Source organism: Phoenix dactylifera, chromosome 4, assembly GCF_051530095.1.
Source record: "Phoenix dactylifera cultivar Ajwa chromosome 4, Ajwa_hap1_PhDact_Kaust_v1.1, whole genome shotgun sequence".
Lineage (NCBI taxonomy): Eukaryota > Viridiplantae > Streptophyta > Magnoliopsida > Arecales > Arecaceae > Phoenix > Phoenix dactylifera.
The window spans coordinates 5,429,755-5,445,171 of NC_143193.1; positions in this window are offsets into that span (position 1 = coordinate 5,429,755).

A 15,417-nucleotide genomic window follows, 5' to 3' on the forward strand; every position below is an offset into this window, starting at 1 on the left:
CCTACCATTAAAATAAAAATAGGAGAAACAATCATCCAGAGAGCCCTATTAGACTTAGGAGCAAGTGTAAACCTGTTACCCTATTCTATCTACACCGAACTAGGTTTGGGAGAATTAAGGCCCACAAATATTACTTTGTCATTAACAGATAGGACTGTGAAGTATCCTAAGAAAATTGTCGAGGATGTAATTGTAAAGGTGAATGAGTTTTACTACCCTATGGATTTTGTAGTCCTTACAACTGAACTAGTGAAAAATTTAGGTAGTCATATCCCGGTAATCCTTGGCAGACCATTTTTGGCCACTTCAAATGCTGTGATCAGTTGCCGAAATGGGATAATGATCTTAACATTTGGAAATTTGACTGTCCAGCTTAATGTCTTTTACATTAGTAATTAACCATCTGAGATGGATGATTTAGAAGAAATTCACATGATTGAGAACATAATCAGCAAGAGTCCTTCGAGGAATCAAGTTATTCTGATCCACTAGAAAGATGTTTGGCCCAATTTAGTCAAGATTGTGAGGAAGGAGAGTCGAATCAGGAGGTTAATGCATTGTTAGATTCTATTTTCCTGTAATGGATATTAGCAGATGGGCTACTAAATTTGAATCATTATCTATACCCGAATCCCAACTAGTACCTTCAAGTATCAAACCTTCCCAGCTTGAACTTAAAGATCTACTTGAAAACTTAAAATATGAATTTCTCAGGGACAACAACACCTTACCTGTTATTATTGCATCAAATTTAACTGAAGAATAGGAAGAGAAGTTGTTAAATATCTTTCAGAAAAATCAAGAAGCGATCGGCTGGTCTATAGCGGATATCAAGGGGATTAGCCCTTCTGTGGTCCAACATAAAATTTATCTAGAAAAGATGCAAAAATCTCTAGAGAACCACAAAGGCGACTTAACCCAGTCATGAAGGATGTGGTTCGAGCTGAAATCATTAAACTCTTAGATGCAAGGATTATATATCCTATTTCTGATAGCCAGTGGGTGAGCCTAGTTCAAGCCGTACCAAAGAAATCTAGAATTATTGTAATCAAGAATGACCACAATAAGTTAGTCCTAACTCGAATCCAAACTGGATGGTGAGTATGCATCGACTACAGAAAGCTGAACGCCATGACTAGAAAAGACCACTTCCCACTACTCTTCATTGACCAAATGTTAGAACGTCTAGCTGGCCACTCTTATTACTGTTTCCTTGATGGTTATTCTCTATATAACCAAGTTCCAATTGCACGTGAGGATCAAGAGAAAACCACATTCACCTATCCTTATGGCACTTTTGCCTATCGTCGCATGCCTTTTGGGTTATGCAATGCACCGGCTACATTCCAGCGGTGTATGATGAGCATTTTCTTTGACATGGGGGAGAAATTTTTAGAAGTTTTTATGAATGACTTTTCTGTATTCGGATCTAATTTTAATGAATGTCTGCATCACTTGACCCTTGTTGTAGAACGATGTAAAGAGAAAAATTTAGTTCTTAACTGAAAAAAATATCATTTTATGGTTCAATCAAGTATTGTTTAATTTGGGACCCATTGTGTCACAAAGGGAAATTGAGGTGGATAAAGCCAAAGTAGAATTAATTGCTAAGTTACCACCCCCCAAAACTGTTAGGGAAGTTAGATCCTTTTTAGGGCATGCGGATTTTTACTGCCGCTTTATCAAGGATTTCAGTAAATTGTCGAAACCATTATGCGATCTTTTGGCGAAAGATGCTATTTTTAATTTTTTGCCAATTTCTATAACTGCTTTCGAAAGACTGAAGTCTGAACTAACCTCAGCACCCATCATAAGATCCTCTGATTGGAATCTGCCATTTGAAATTATGTGTGATGCATCTGATTATGCAATAGGTGCCGTCCTAGGTCAGCGAGTTGGGAAGCTTCCCTATGTGATTCATTATGCGAGCAAAACTCTGAAGGACGCCCAATTCAACTATTCTACCACTAAAAAAGAGTTGGTGGCTGTTGTCTTTGCTCTTGACAAATTTTGTCCCTATCTGATAGGATCCAAGGTCCTTATTTATTCTGATCATGCTGCCCTTAAGTACCTTCTCACAAAGAAGGATGTCAAGGCAAGACTCATTCGTTGGATTCTGTTGCTCTAGGAATTTAATCTTGAAATACGAGATAAAAAGGGATCTGAAAATGTTGTAGCTGACCACTTGTCCAGATTAATTATTGAATCATCTGGAGAATCCATGCCTGTATTCGAGACCTTCTCTGATGAACAATTAATGATGATTTTCCATAACAATGTTCCATGGTATGCTGATGTAGTCAACTATCTAGTTACTGAACAAATGCCCAATTTATGGACCAAACAAGAGAAATTTTGCTTCCTAGCTCGTGTAAAATGGTATTTTTGGGATGATTCCATACTTGTTCAAATACTGTCCTGATCAAATCATCAGACGATGCATCCCTGAACATGATCAAAGGAATGTCCTTTTCTTTTGTCATGACCATGCTTGTGGTGGTCATTTTAGTGGGAAGAAAATTGTTGCAAAAGTTTTGCAGTGAAGATTTTATTGGCCCACACTTTTTCGAGATGCGCATGACTATTGTAAATCTTGCGATCGATATCAAGGATTAAGAAAACTTTCGAGAAAGAATGAGATGCCTCTGAACCCTATCTTAATTATAGAAATCTTCGATGTTTGGGGTATTGATTTTATGGGTCTTTTTCCTATGTTGTTTGGGCACCAGTACATTCTTGTGGCAGTTGACTATGTATCAAAATGGATTGAGGCTATCGCGTATAAGACCAATGATCATAAAGTGGTGATCAAGTTCCTTAAAGAATCTATCTTTGCTCGTTTTGGCACCCCTCGTGCTATCATTAGTGATGGGGGAAACATTTTTGTAATAAAATCTTTAAAGCCCTTATGAGAAAGTACAAATTTAATCACAAGGTCAGTACACCATATCATCCATAAACAAGTGGACAAGTCAAAATTTCCAATCGAAAAATCAAGACCATCCTTGAAAAAAACTGTTAATACATCTCAGAAGGATTGGTCTCTTAGGCTAACAGATGCACTGTGGGCATATTGGACGGCTTACAAAACACCAATTGGAATGTCTCCATATAGAACTATCTATGGCAAGGCCTGCCACTTACCTGTCGAGTTAGAGCACAAGGCCTATTGGGCGATTAAACATTTAAATTTCGATCTTGACAAAGCGGGAGAACATAGGAAGCTTCAGCTCGATGAGCTTGAAAAAATTAGAAATGATGCTTACGAGTGTGCCAAGAAGTACAAAGATCGCACGAAGATCATGCATGATAAAATGATCATTCGTAAGAAATTTTATCCAGAACAGAAAATTCTTTTATACGACTCTCGATTACATCTGTTTTCTGGGAAACTTAAATCCCGCTGGACTGGCCCATACATTGTGGAGAAAGTGCATCCGCATATGCGATAATTATAGGCAGTACCAAGGATGGCAGATCTTTTCAAGTTAATGGACATCGCCTCAAACCATACCTAGATTATCTGAGTCCAGAAGTTGAAGAAACACTTCTGGTAGATCCTGTTTATACTAATTAAGTTAGGATTGTCTGGCTGAAGACATAAAACTTAGCGCTCTTGGGAGGCAACCGAACATGTAAATATTATAAAAAAATAAATAAAAAAAATTCAATAAATTACTAACATGCAGGTTTGGAGGTTTTTGCCCCAATTTTTAATTTACCTACCCATATCAGGTAACTTCTCCTCTGTCCTATTACTGCTTTAAATTTTTTTTAACATTGAGGACAACGTCAGATTTAGGTATGGGGGTGAGAATATTTTTGATTTTTTTGCCTAAAAGATTTAAAAAAAAGAAAAAAAAAGAGGGGATTTCAAATTTCTAACTCCAATTCTAATCTTTTTAGCTGTATAAACTAAGAATTGCTTTGACAATAGCTTTGAGTTAAGAAATATAATAGCAGTTATAGCTTGAGTTTTCGTCCCACCTGTCTTCTGCTAACATGATAGAAGATGATTTAGCACCTACACGTAAACACATGAATAGTGGGGTATGTAAACTTACAACTAATATGAATACTTTTAATCTTCTAGATAATTTAAAGTTATATATGTGATGAACATCCTAATCAAAAAAAAAATATTGATAAAAAAATAATAAAATAACATAAAAAATAAATTAAATAAAATGAGTTTTTATCGTAAGTCTTCTCACTGAGTAACCGGGCCTCTTGCTTGGCAAGCAGCGAGTGTTCGTGTAAAAAGACAAGGATGGCTGAGATTAAACGCTGAGTGAGTAATTTAGCCTTGGAGCCTAGTTGACTTGAGTTATTAAGCCTGTTAGGGTGTCTTTACACCTAGTGCCCTGAGCCATCTAGATCGGAAGTCATTGGCCTAACACTCGCTACATGGGTTAGCTAGAAAGCTTAATAAGGTAGATATTGCACAAGTTATTCTTCTTAGCATTCAGTCTGATTAAAAATAAATAAATAAATAAATAAATAAATCTGGGGTGTTCATTACCATTTAACTCTAGAAAGTCTTGAAAATTGGAGTGATCATGTTGGAAGTAAGTGAAAGCCACTCATTTATGTGATACTATCATGCACCTCACTACATTCTTGACTTGTTAGCAGATAGATGGGGTGTAATGAAACTTGAGTTAGAGTATGCTTAAATATGATAGCAACAAGTTTCTATTGTCCTTGCAATTCTAGTTTCATACTATAATACTTGTTCAAATTTTAGTTAAAAATTGAAAATTCCTGACTGATGAAGTTTGTGGGTAACTTCACTGCAAACCCTCACGAGACAACACTCGTCCACTAGGGTAACCTCGGGGTTTAAAGGCTTGTTGCACATACTAAGTGAAATCGTGATGCTCTACGAAAGTGGGTATGTATCTCAGTTTTATGTACTTAGCTTCAATAAAAAGTTATGGATTAGACTACATCTTTTGTGCCCTCATTTTATCTTTTGCTCGTTAATTGCTAGAGACTAGCAATAAGCTAGTTGGGAGGTGTGATGAGAGCACAAAAGTGCGATCTAAACGCTGCTTAAATTAGTATTACTGCTAACATATAATGATAAAATCACAAAGTTAATATTATATTTTTGTTTGGCATAGGTTAGTATAAATTAAAATTTAAATGCGCATTTGGTAGGGTTTAGAGGAATGCATCATGACCCCAAACCACGCAGGCCTAATCCTGCCATGATCTGATCGAGCACATTTGCATCCAAACATCCGAGCCTGCGTGCAATCTCCCAGTGATCCTCGCATTTCCTCCTTCTGGTTAGCACCCGCACTCTTCCGAAATAGAGATTCTCACTCTCACTCATCACAAAGAAAAAGAACTTTTTAACCTCCAATCCCATGAAGCATAGCTGAAAATACGATTCATTCCTGAAGTTACTATTCATGCTGAAATCACTGTTCATATGAACAGTATTCTGAGATGACACTGTTCATATGAACAGTATTCCATGAAAATACTGTTCATATAAATAGTGTTTGAGATGACACTGTTTATATGAACAGTGTTACGTGAAAATATTGTTCATATGAACGGTATTACGAAAAATATACTCTATTCACTATTCTTCTTCTTCCTCCCGCAGTGCATCACGGCCGTCCATCTTCCACGGATCACCTTCCAGATCAGATCCCGCGCCCGTCCGCCTCATCCGCGTCAAAGCAGGCTCCAGTCTCCTTCGCGATCCATCCCAGCATTCGTGCAACTTCTTCCATTTCTAGCACCCGTTCCACAGCGCGTCTCAGCTTTCGGATTAGCAACCATTCACGTGCAATCCTCCCAACGATCCCACGGTGTCCTCTCCGAATTAGCATCCGCATCATGGCCGTCCTCTTCATCCGAAAAGCTTCCCAACCGGGATGCACATCATCGCCTCCCCCGCGTCCACCATTGTCCCCCATTTCAAAAATCTTCCCACGATGCTTGCAGCCCCGCGTCCGGATACTTCCGTTTCTCGCCATCAAGGAGCCGCTCCAGCTGCGTCTCAGCTCCCTTCCGCATCCCACGACCCCCTCTCCGTGATCGTTGCATCTGCGCCGGATCTTCACCCACGATCAGCTCTCAGCGATCACGCATCCTCTCCACGTGCTTGCTGGCTGATGGGACCTATATAAGGAGGCCATCGGCAGGGGATGAGGGGAGGAGAGGTGCTTGGCTGGTTCAAAAGAGGAGAGGTGCTCGGCTGGTTCGAAAGAGGAGAGGTGCTCGGCTGGTTCAAAAGAGGAGAGTGCTCGGTTGGGCCAAAGAACAGGGGAGTAGAGGAGTGCTCGGCTGGTTCAAAAGAAAAGGAGGAAGAACAGAGGATGCTCTGTTCTTGAGAAAAAAAAAATAAAAAAAAGAAGAGAGAGTTCCACTGTGGGAGAGAAAGGGAGAGAAAATCCATCAATAAAAAATTTTCTTATTTTTATTTTATTTTTATTTGCAGAAGAGAAGAAGCATTAAGCTTCTAATCTCCATTTTTATTTTTGTAATCAGTTATCTTTTTATGAAATCCATCAATGCTCTTTCATGCAATCCTTGTTCTAGGTGCAGTTTAATTTCTGTTTTTTTTATGCAATCTTTTAATTTTTCTTTCATGCAATATATGAAATTTTCTCTCATGCAATCTATGTTCCAGGCTTCAATCTTCTTAAGCACTATTTTCATCCATGCCAAAATTTTTCTTTGAATAGTTAAATATTTCATTAAATTTATAAATGCTCTTCGATTCCAAGTATCTATCTTTTCTTATCTTAAAATAGAAAACATTCTCTGGTAGACTAGAGAATCATTCAACATTCCCAAAGTAATGTTTTTCTTTTGTTATTCAAAAATCGATTTTGAATCCGAGTGAACGTTTTGATTTTTATGCAACTCCAACCGCCTTCCCGTGGATCGATCTCTTACGAGCACTATTCTTCGAGTAGAAAATGTAAGAGTGTAATTAAATTAAACTTTGTTTGTCGGTTCTAACAACGATATGTTTAGCATATTTTTAGGTAAACAAGAATTCGACAATAGTAGTCGCTTAGGTTTCAGTCCCTACATCATTTAGATGAAAATTCTGAATCCCAAAATGTTTGTTTTTCAATAGAGCAAAGCTAGATGACCATGATAGACTACTTGATTTTACCGAGAAACTGGAAGCTGCTAGCATTGGAACTGTGGAGTCCGGAAAGATGGCCAAAGATCTTGCTCTGCTTAGTCATGGACCAAAGTACCATCTGACTCTCATGTCACTATTATCGTTTCTGAAATGGTAGCTTTCGTCTGTTATAAACCATCAAACAACAGATGATTTTATGCGAGCCTTTTCGTCTCTTGCAGGGTGACTCGAGACCAGTGGTTGAACACTGAGGAGTTCATTGATGCAGTGGCAGCGGAGCTGAGAGCAAGACTCCTGGGCAAAAGAAATTTGTAAATCCTACTAAAGAAATTTGTAAATCATTTGTTGCCAAAATCATTTGTAAATGAACACTGAAGAGTTGCTTCTGATGTTTGTTTGAGTGTGCCTTGGATTTTTGTCACTTTTGCATGCTATTTTTTCATTTATCACCAAAATGATTGTTGCTTCTGATGTCATTTTGAGTGTGCCTTCATGCTACCCCCATCTAATGTTTGCTTTTTTCTGCTGCTCCGTATTGGTTGCATGTGTGAATAGGTTCGACATGCAGAAAACAATTCTTCCATTGTGTGATTAAGAGCTTTTGATAATTAATAAGAATAGCATTTGTCAGTCTTCATTATTTATGGAGCTGAACTATTAAAAATATCAACATACGATTGTTCTCAACAGATCCGTAGTCTGATTAACTTTGCTTGCCTTGGGCGCCTGGGGCTAAAACTTGTTCATCTCATGGACCCGACCCGGCCCGACCCAATCCAAACCCGGACCCGACCCGACCCGAATGAACCATCGGGGTCTGCATCGACCCAACCCGACCCGATCCGGTTGAAATTTCAACCGGATCGGGTCTGGGTCCAAAATTAGGACCCGAACAAAAAATGGATCGGATCGGGGTCACTCAGGACCCGACCCGACCCATTTGCAGCCCTAGGAGCAGGCCCTCTGATGCTTAAGTCAGAGAAGGACTTTGAATGGAGAGAAATAATGGAGAGAAATGATCTAGGAAAGTGTTTTTTGGTCGGGGAGGAAGAAGAGGTCCCTCGCTTGGATCTTCCCCCCCTCTTTTTATGGGAGGTGCAATGGTTATCTGTGATCGGGCGTGATTGCGCGAATCAATGAGTTACCATAAACGGCCCGAGATTTCAGGCTAGCTGGTGATCCGTTGAGATCGTGTGGATTCAAATATTGATAGCCGTTGAGGCGAAGATTTTGAAATTTGATCCCAGATATGGAGGACTTGATTTCGGTGGAGTAGGGAGGTCTGCTTCTTCCTTTGACTAGGTCTTTCTTGGCCTTGAGGTCGATCGGGTTTAACTCAGCCGAGACCATGCCTACCAAGGTCATGCCGAGATCGAGATCGTGAGCTCTAGGGTCGTCGATGCCGAGACCGAGCGCTCTGAGGTCGGGCGCTCTGAAGTCGTGACTGCTGAGAGTATGCTTGTTGTCGTCACTCATTAAGTGTCGGCGATTTAACCATGTGCTTTGAACGATCCATTTTTTCCCCAACAGTTTCCATGTAGTCCTCTTTGAGATTGGGATTTTCAAGGCTACGCTATTGAAATATTAGGAGCTAACTATAGTGCTAGTAGTTCACCAGCATGAGCACAACGCATGATAGTTTGCTATATCCCATAATGATAAATGTAGTTTAGTAATTTCTTGTAATACAAATGTAAAATAAGCTCTCAATCATTTATTTGCTTTTCATGTTTATACAGTTTTATTGAATTATGAGGAAAATAGGTTAATGCCTATGATGAGTAGCAATGAAAATGCAGTTGCAGTTTTAAATAATGTTTGTTATAGTAGTTATCAAGCTATGAAGTCCTCTAATACAAATAGCTCCCATGCTAGCAAAAAAAGGAAGTCGGAGATATAAAATCATTATAGTGAAGTAGAAAACCAAAAAAAAGGCTAAATGTAATTATTGATATTTTATTTTTTCAGCCGATCCTAAAAATGAAACAAGCCATCTTCACAAACATGTAAAGAAAAAAGGCAGAAACAATTAATAGGTAATGTGACTTCAAAGATGGTGTTACATTGAATGATTTGACTCCCTATTCATTTGATCAAGATAGAAGCCATGAGGATCTTGCAGAAATGGCAATTCTACAAGAGTTGCCATTTACAATAGTTGAGCACCCAACTTTTCGAAAATTTGTTAGGAACCTTAGACCTGAATTTCATATTGTTTCAAGGACAACATTGGCATCTAATTGCTTTAAAGCAAATGGAAAACGAAAAAGAAGACTTGATGATTTATTGGAGGTAAACTATAGAAGAATCAACTTAACATCGAAATCAAATCAAACATTGAGATACATGTGTCTCACTACACATTACATTACTAATGATTGGAACCTTAAAAGGTATATTATCAATTTAAGATAGTTCCTTCACCACATATGAGGTTAGTCAGTGACTGTATAACTAGCTGCATTTTATCTTGGAATATTGAGAAAAGGTTGGGTTCAATCAACCTTGATAATTTGTCAACAAATATAATTGTGGCTATGAAACTTCAAAGATAATTTAGAAGAGATTTACTTTTGGATGGTAAGTTCTTTCATGTGTGTTGTTGTGCACATATTCTTAATTTAATTATGAAGGATGGGTTGAAGGTAGTGGAGGGTGCTATTCATAGGATCCGCAAGGTTGTTAAATATGTAAAATCATCTCAAGCAAGATTGAAAATGTTTAGAAAAATTGTGAAATAATTAAAGATGAATAGTAAGAAAAGAATATGTATAGATGTACCTATTCGTTGAAATTCTACGTATCTCATGTTAAATGATGCTATATAATTCAAGAATGTGTTTATGCGACTTGAGGCATAGGATCCTAATTTGAAGATGCGCCAACTGAGGATGATTGGTTTCAAGTCACTATTATTTGTAATTTCTTAAAGATTTTCCATCATATAACTAATTTTTTTCACAAACAAAAGTCCAACTACAAATTTATATTTTTATAAAATTTGGAGAATACAAATGCTATTGATTCAAAAATCTAGGAGTTCAAATGCAGTTGTGGCAATGATGGGAAAATTTAACAAATTTTGGAAAGAATGCTCTCATATTCTTGTGGCAGGGGTTGGTCTGGATCCAAGACATATGCTTATTAAGTATTGCTTTCAAAAAATCTATAGTAATGGTGATTGTGCTTCATTTTGAGATCAAGAAAGTGGATGATGCTCTTCAAAATCTTTATGGTAATTATACAATTTTATACGGCACAAATGTCTCTCATGTTCAAGTGGAGGAGATGGTGTCTACATCTCATGGTAGAAAAGATAAGAGTCTTTTTTTGCAAGACAATGAAGAATTTATCCAAGAAGAAGTTCCTAGCCATTCAAGTTAGAAATAGAGATGTATTTAGAAGAGAAGATATATTATGATCTCTAGTTTGGATGCTTGCATTAAAATATAAGTCAATATTACTAATAAAAATGACTTGCAATGTACTTTTTTTAAGCAGCTTCATCCATTAGGGGATTAAAATTTTGACATTCTAGACTATTAGAGATTCAATGAATCGAAATATCGAATATTGTCTAGAATGGTACGTGATATCATAGCAATTTATTTTTCTACCGTTGTATCTGAGTATGCATTTAGCGCTGCTGGCAGAGTTTTGGATGATTTTTGTAATAGTCTATCCCCAGATACAGTTAAGACATTGACATGCACATAAGATTGGCTTCAAGACACCTTGCCTCATCTTGTTGGTTCAATTTCTAGAACATCCCTAACTTTATCATATACGAGTGCTTTAAATTTTTTTAATTTTTAATTTTATATTTTTTTCATTTGCAGATGACCACCTCCTCATACTAATTACAAGGTTGAAGATACGCAGCGGAATAATAAATTTCTATCATACAAAACTTAGTTATTTAAATAACACAACCTTGCAATGTCCCACAATCATAACAATTGTCTAAGGTAACAGTTCAATTTAAATAAACCCTAATCTAAGATAGCATGCGCCACAATCCTTCTAGTCACTCTCCCATATTGACAACCCCGATAGGCCAGTTCTCAAAATCTGTAAAACAATAAAAATTTGTAGAATGAGCTAAATAGCCTAGTAAGCAATGAACACTCTAGCTAGATAAATCAGATAATAATATGTAGAAAATAAGTATATATGCAGTACTAAGATACAAATCAAATCTTTCTTAAATTCTTAAAATTCTTTTCATGGATTCGAATTCTTTCACATATTCAGTTCATCTTATCGATCCTAGGCTATGACCATATATTTCATGTGGTAGGATCATAATACCGACTAATCTTCTTGCGGGTGAGTCCTTCAGAACGGTCAATTGCCAACGTATCTGCCCTCATTGGTGGAGTCCTCAACATAGTTAGGTCGAAGTTCAATTTGTTCTCTGTTTCATATTTCAGTTATGAAATCATGCAGTGTCAAAACCCAAATATCGTTCATAACTTAATATCTTTTAGTTATCAGATTCAACTTAACAACCAAGAACTATGACCACATCATCCTGTGGTAAGGTCATATTACCGACTAATCATCTTGCGGTACCAACGTGTTAGCCTCCATTGGTAGGGTCCTCAACATAGCCCGACTGCGAGTCTGAATCTATTTTGAGTGATTATCTTTTCTCACATTATGTTCAATGTTCTAGACCGAAAGATGCGATATCGAATCAATCAAACACAATTCATATCAAAAGTAATATGTTCAATCAGAATCATACAATATTCTGAAAAATAGATATATAACACTATGCATCAAATTCGTAAATCAAGAATAATTCGACTCAGAAATTATTTATAATTTATCGATAAATCTAGAAAAAGGTTACATTACTTACCTTGAACGCAATCCAACTAGCAGATCCAATAAATCTCAAAAATCTTTCTCAGATCCTGATATTTAAAAATTATATTTTTAATAAGAATTTATCATGATTATTCTAAGAATCTTGAATCCTAATTCTAATATCCTCATAGGGTTGACCAGATGGGAGTGCCCGAGATTTTGGTCGGTCTGATCAAAATAAAATTCATCGAATAATGCTCGGACTAGGGCACAGATGGTTCAACAAAGATCGGGACGATCAAATCTAATATTATTTGGCAGGAGCCAGAATTGGGCCGACACGCCACCCAACAGTTCTAAATCAGAATCCTTCATCCGAGTTAATTCAAAATCACTGTAAAAAGTCCTTACTGGATCCAACTACCCCTAGAGAGAGTAGAGAGAGAAAGTCCAGTAGAGAGAGAGAGTCCTATAGGGAGAATCTAGAGGGAGAAAAGATGGAGAATTGAGAGAATCTCCATCTGGTTTAATCAGGGGTCTAGATTTGGTTGTCAACAACACGGTCAACCTCGATCAATCAATATGTCTAGCCATGAATCAAGAGAGAGAAAGTAAAGAGACAAAGCATGAAGAAGTGAGAGAAGAGAGAGAGGAAGAGAGAACAAGCTACCTCTAGCCAAAGGAAGAAGAAGGAAGAGGGAGAGGGTGGCTGCAGGTGGTGCTTGGAGTCAGAGACCCACGACCAGCACTATGGACGGCAGCCGACGGCAACCAGCCATCGGCAATGAGAAAAAGCCCTCCTAAACAGGAGTTCAGTCCCCTTAACCCATGGAACAGAGGCATCGCAATGACAAGGACTCGGGCCATGGGTTCCAACTACTGTGAGGAACTAGAGGAAGATGCCGACGACAAGCGCCGGCGGCAGAGGCAGCCGAAATCGAAAGAAACATGGCCGGTTTTTTGAAAATAGAGGAAATAGGGCATCATCCTTTTTTGGCAAAAATCTGACGATCACCATCCTAATCGGGGCTCTCAACAACCTCGGAAGAAAGAGAGAAAGAGGAGCTCAAGGGAGGTTGGGTCCTTATCTGGTTTCCGGCGATGATTAGCAGCGGCGGCAGCGCGAATGGCATTGACACAATCAACGGCCGCGAAGGATGTTGAAGAGGAATCTGGTGACAGTTAGATCTGGGATCAAACATTTTGGTGTGTGGCAGAAGGGGGATGAGGGGGGAGCTCTAAATAGTGGTGGAGGAAAGTTTGAATCTAGCCCTTGGTCAGATTCCTTTGGATGAGGTTGGGAGGAAGGAGTCTTTTTCTCCAGTTGCACGTGCTGAGCACATGCGGCCCCCCTTTTTTTTTAATTTTTGGGCCGAAGCAACTGGTTCAAAGCAGATTTCCAGTCCGGTCAAATGGACCTGGCCTAGTTCGGTTCCGGGCTTTAAAATGCTTGGGTATTATAATATTGTTAAGAATATTGTAATTTTTATGCATAGTTAACTATATATCTATTACCTAAGTAATTTTTTTTTTTATAGCTATTTTCTATCAAGTTCAAACAGCATTGGGGTGTGACTTTGAGAATTGAAGGGTATGAGACTCCTATGTGATGAATGTTTTAATTTGTATGTCTCTCCATGTGGGTGCTTTGGCTATTGATATTAATCAAGATATATTTGTAGATTGTAGTTAGAACCAAGTGGTTTCATATTCTGTAAGTAGATCATAAGGAGTTGTCATCTTGAATTATGACCCACCTGCCATTCTATCTGTAAACAACATTGCAACCATGAAGGAATGGCTGGCCTGTGCTTTAGATAGTATCATGTCCAAGATTTGATAACGGTGCCCGCATGCAACCACAGCATCATATTCATAAAAGGAACAAGTGTTCTAACATTGGAAAGTAGCATTTTGTGGTTTACAGTGTATGAGACATGAAATGTTGTATATAGTGTATCAGAATATATAGGTGGGGAATGGATCTCTATTTGGAGTCGGTTGCCTATTTCTCCCCAGTCAGCATTAAGTGGTCAGAAATACAGCAAACAATGATGCCAAGTTCCTAATGTTATATAATACTGCCTGTATTTCTTTTTTGAAAAATATCAAAAGGATTAAGGATTTGATAGAATTAAGATGAGGTTTAACCATGGAGTAATTTGAATGCAATTACAGCCTGTTTGCTTTAGGGGTTTGTAACTGAAAATCCAATTGTACATATTCACTTTATTTTGTGTTTTAAGTCTATCATGACAAGTTGAACTCTTTTGAGTTTTTACTTTACAAGAAAAGTATTTTCAACAGAGTTAGAATCTGAGAACATTTTTTTTAAAATTTTTAAGGGACTGAGAAAATCTTACATGGGATCATGGCAATCGTTATGCTTTATTAATTTATTAATTAATTTATTTATTGGGTTAGGGGGAGAAAATTTGCAAAAGTGGAAGTCCAAAGAAGGGAAGTAGACTTGCATGGTGGTAAACTGAATTTGATGTTAGAGAAACTTAATTTCATATTTTATCCCGTCTTTAGAGTAGGCACATCTAGATTCAATTGGCAATACTAAATTCATTATTGCATGACAAATATAATAACACAAAATATGCCAACTGGACACTGCCATTTAAACGGCATATTGTAGCCATCCAAGGTTACAATCAAGCTACGACTGACTTTAGTTAAACAAGCTTTAATGGATCGATTGATGCTACAATGCTACTAAAATCAGTTATTTGGTAAATTCGTTGTACTTTAACAGTCTTTTAATGAATTGGACCTCAACAAATATCTCCGATCCGAATCTAAACCGAATCCGATTTTTTTGAATTGGGAGAAGTTATACATGAACTCGATCCAATTCAAATGACCCATTGGATCAAAAATTGTAGCCGTAAATCCGATACGACTCGACCTAATTTTTTATTGAGTTATCCATGCCTAAAATTAGAAAGAGTCAACTTGACCCATTTGCACTTTTACCGACCATGCATAACGCATTCTGCATAAGCCCAAGTGGAATACTATATAAAATTATTTTTTTACCTTGACAGCTCATTAATATTTTGGTGCAATGTTCAATTGCCGCTCTAAGAACATGGATGGTTATTAACGAAGACACGTGTATGTAACTAATTATTTTTTTAATAATAATTATCGGATGCTGTACAGTATTTGATGAAAACTGTATACAGTAGACAAGCTGTACCTGCAAAACGAAGATGCGCATATAGAAGGTAGGCATTCCGAAAGTCAAACCACTCGCTTCACGTCCCGTCAACGTGCGAATCTCCTGACGTCGCCCAAATCCCCCCGCCCAAGCCGAGCCGTTCTTCCTCGCGCCGCACCGCGCCAGCTGGCAGCCGAGCCCTCACTCCGAAAGGGGGCAAGGGACCAATGAGCGCCACAGGGAATCCCAAAACGGGACCAAACCGACGAAAAGAAAACCTCGCCCACTTAAATCCACCCATTCCCATTACAGC